Source organism: Equus przewalskii, chromosome 6 (genome assembly GCF_037783145.1).
Source record: "Equus przewalskii isolate Varuska chromosome 6, EquPr2, whole genome shotgun sequence".
NCBI lineage: Eukaryota > Metazoa > Chordata > Mammalia > Perissodactyla > Equidae > Equus > Equus przewalskii.
Window position 1 is genome coordinate 23,692,690 of NC_091836.1, and position 4,344 is coordinate 23,697,033.

The 4,344-nt window shown below is 52.0% G+C and overlaps 1 pseudogene; it reads left to right on the forward strand.

Moving 5' to 3' along the window:
* Positions 1 to 2,155: 2,155 nt before the first annotated feature.
* LOC103552030 (actin, cytoplasmic 1 pseudogene) lies at positions 2,156 to 3,997 on the forward strand (annotated as a pseudogene).
* The last annotated feature ends 347 nt before the right edge of the window (positions 3,998 to 4,344 follow it).

The following is a 4,344-nucleotide window of genomic DNA, read 5'->3' on the forward strand; positions in this document are numbered from 1 at the left end:
GGCATATGTAAGGGAACCTGTTACGGGTTGATATGTGTCCCCAAAGGATCTTGAAGTGCTAACCCCTCGTACCTGTCAAGATGACTGTATTTGGAAATAAAGTCTTTGCAGATTACCAAGTATGTGAGGTCATCAGGGTGTGCCTTAATCCAATATGACCAGGGTTCTTATTAAAGGAAAAATGTTCTTATAGGAAATTTGGACAGAGACATGCACCCAAGGGGAGGGCCCTATGAAGACTGGAGTTATCCTGCCACAAGCCGAGGAGCCACAAGAATCTGAGAGAGACACCCAGGTCAGATGCTTTCCCAGTGCCTTCAGAGGGAGTGGGGCCCCACTGACACCTTGATCTCCGACTTTTAGCCTCCAGAACTGTGAGCCAAGGAATTCCTGTTGTTCAAGCCACTCAGTTTGTGGTACTTTGTTAGAGCAGCCCTAGGAAACTCATACAGAGCCTAATCAAGTCCTCCCCCAGGCCGGGGAGCCCCCTCGGCAACAGAGGGGCCAAGGGAAGCCATTGTAAAAAAGATGCTGAGAGATCGCTCTACAATTTGATGTTCACTTTCGCGGCTACAAAGGCATCATAGAAAGAGCTCCGGCTTTGAAATCAAAGCCTCGTTTGAATCTCTGGTTTACCACTCACTGTGCTTCAGTTTCTCCAACTGTAAAATGGGGATAGAAGACTGAGCTTGTGCCAAGAAGATTCAACTAGAAAATGCATATAAAGCCCAAGTCAACATAAGCACCTGATTCAATACATTGAAATCACCGCCGATGACTGTGGTTGCTGTGATTGCAGTAACTGTTAATACCAGAGACGTGTCGAGAAGACAGGCCGATTTAAGCGTTTCCATGAGACCTTGCTGGGGCTGTCTGATTCAAAGCTGTAGGGTCCTCTCATCCAGAAAGCAGTTCTGCCTGCCCGCAGCACCTCATCCCCCTTCCTCGTGGCCACAGCTCCAGTGTCCGGCGAGCAGGAGCAGCTCCAGCGCCCGCCCACGCTCAGGAGTGTCCTTCGGGTCCTCTTTGGTGGGAGTGGGGTGATGTGGCATTGATGATTCATGACGCGCAGCAGTAGCACAAGGACTCCGGGCAGGTTATGAAGCCATCAATCTTGGCTGAGGTTTTCTGGAATGCTACAGCCAGGGAGAAAAGGTTGCAGAGGCCTGGGGGCGGGGGTGCGGAAGACCTTGCTGAGTTCCCCAGGGAATGCGCCAGAAGAAAAAGGGTGTGTGTCAAACCGGAGTTGTTAGAAACATTTTCTGCTCCCATCCTCTCCAATCCCAGCCAAGCCCTCTGTCCCCCACCCCACCCCACCCCAAAGCACACAAACAGAGTTTCATCCCACCAGTTCAGCAGGGCCCTGGGGAATCTGCCGCACTTGCCAATGAATAGCTGGTTTTGGCCATTTGAAAGCTGGGAAAATCTTGGACCTTCTCAACCTTGCGACTGACTCTCTCTTCGTCTGATCCCAGAATATCTTTACAACTCTTTCTCCTGCTATTTACCCTACTCCCCCCAACCCCTCTATCAGACCCTTCAGGGCCTCTGACTCATTCTCATCCGTATGCTCATGTGTGACCCCTGCTAAGAAAGAGCCTAGGCCTTAGTGTCAGATTCAGATCAGTCGGGACACCGAAACAAGGTACGTAATCGCTGGGGAATTCAATATAGGACTGTTTACAAAGTGTGGGCAGCCCGAGGAAAACCAGAGACGGTGAAGAGCAGGGCCAGTAGCAGCAGCGTTACTACCACTGCCAGGCCAGAGGGGAAAGAGAAGGGAAACTGGAGAGGGAAGATGTGAAAAGGGAATGAGCCCACCGGTGCTGTGGCTTCCGGGAGAGGCACACAGCCAACCTGGCAACCCAGTGGGAAGGGAGGAGTGGAGATAAATACCCTGACCTCACTCTCGACCAGTCATCCACCAGAGCCTCCCAGTGGCAAAACCCTACAGGAAGCCAAGGGCAGGGGAGGTCGCGGATGAAACTCCTGAGTCTGATTCTCCAGGGCACAAAGCAGGATGAAGAGAGGATCTTGGTGAGGAAACAGAAGATCCAGCTAAAGACCTGTGCTCCAATTCCAATTCTTCCTTTTACCGGCTGTGTGACTTCGGACAACTAACTTCACTACTCTGAGCTCCAGTTTCTTTATCTTTAAAAAAAAGTAGAATAAGACCGCCGACACCGCGTCCGCCCCGCGAGCAGAAGCCCCTCGCCCTTGCTGCTGCGCCGCCACCGCCGGTCTACACCGCCCACAGCTAGCCATGGATGATGACATGGCCGCGCTGGTGGTCGACAACGGCTCCAGCATGTGCAAGGCCGGCTTCGCGGGCGACGATGCCCCCCACGCCGTCTTCCCCTCCATCGTGGGGCGCCCCCGGCACCAGGGCGTGAGCATGGGCCAGAAGGACTCATACGTGGGCGACGAGGCCCAGAGCAAGAGGGGCATCCTGACCCTCAAGTACCCCATCGAGCACGGCATCGTCACCAACTGGGACGACATGGAGAAGACCTGGCACCACACCTTCTACAACGAGCTGCGCGTGGCCCCCGAGGAGCACCCCGTGCTGCTGACAGAGGCCCCCCTGAACCCCAAGGCCAACCGCGAGAAGATGACCCAGATCATGTTCGAGACCTTCAACACCCCGGCCATGTATGTGGCCATCCAGGCCGTGCTGTCCCTGTACACCTCTGGACGCACCACCGACATCGTGATGGACTCCGGTGACGGGGTCACCCACACTGTGCCCATCTACGAGGGGTACGCCCTCACCCACGCCATCCTGCATCTGGACCTGGCTGGCCGTGACCTGATGGTCTACCTCATGGAGATCCTCACGGAGCGTGGCTACAGCTTCACCGCCACGGCCAAGCTGGAAATCGCGCGTGACATCAAGGAGAAGCTCTGCTATGTCGCCCTGGACTTCGAGCAGGAGATGGCCACCGTGGCCTCCAGCTCTTCCCTGGAGAAGAGCTACGAGCTGCCCCACGGCCAGGTCATCACCATTGGCAACAAGCGGTTCCGGGCCCCCAAGGCCCTCTTCCAGCCCTCCTTCTTGGGCATGGAATCCAGTGGCATCCACGAAACTACCTTCAACTCCATCATGAAGTGTGACGTCGACATCCGTAAGGACCTGTACGCCAACACAGTGCTGTCGGGTGGGACCACCATGTACCCAGGCATCCCGACAGGATGCAGAAGGAGATCACCACCCTGGCTCCCAGCACCATGAAGATCAAGATCATCGTGCCCCCTGAGCGCAAGTACTCCGTATGGCTCAGCGGCTCCATTCTGGCCTCATTGTCCACCTTCCAGCAGATGTGGATCAGCAAGCAGGAGTACGACGAGTCTGGCCCCTCCATCGTCCACCGCAAATGCTTCTAGGCGGACTGTTAGTGCGATCCACCCTTTCTTGACAAAACCTAACCTGTGCATAAAACAAGATGAGATTGGCATGGCTTTATTTGTTTTTTTTGTTTGTTTTATTTATTTATTTTTTTTTTTTTGGCGCTTGACTCAAGATTTAAAAACTGGAACGGTGAAGGTAACAGCAGTCCGTTGGAGCGAGCATCCCCAAAGTTCTACAATGTGGCCAAGGACTTTGATTGTACATTGTTCTTTTTTTAATAGTCATTCCAAATATCGTGAGATGCATTGTTACAGGAAGTCCCTTGCCTTCCCAAAAGCCGCCCCGCGTCTCCCGAAGGAGAAGGGCCAGTCCTCGCCCAAGTCCACACAGGGCAGGGTGACAGCAATGCTTTTGTGTAAATTATGTAATCCAAATTTTTTTTAATCTTTGCCTTAATACTTGTTTTTTTGTTTTGTTTTATTTTGAATGGTCAGCCATTACGGCCCCCCTTTTTATCCCCCAACTTGAAATGTATGAAGGCTTTTGATCTCCCTGGGAGAGCTGAGGTGTGGAGGCAGCGAGGGCTTACCTGTACACTGACTTGAGACCAGTTCAATAAAGTGCACACCTTAAAGAAAAAAAAAAAAAGTAGAATAAGACGTTTTGGTGTGAGTGTGCCATTGTGAGACTAAACAAGGTATTATGTATAAAGTGCTTTTCACAATGCCTGGCAGACTGTGCATACTCAATAAACAATACCTATGAGGCATTTTTGGTCTTATTGAAACCTCAGGTGCAACCCCACGTCCTCTGTTAAACCTCTTTGGTTTTTCCTTTATTCTCTCCTTACAGGGTTTCTACAGCATTATAGTTGTACCAGGCAATGCTTTCTGTTGTTAGAACATTGTTATACTTAGAAAGACCTTTCTCACTTCCAGGGTAAAACATTCACTCTTGTTTTCTTCTGGTTTTACCCTTTTTGGGGGGTGGGAGGT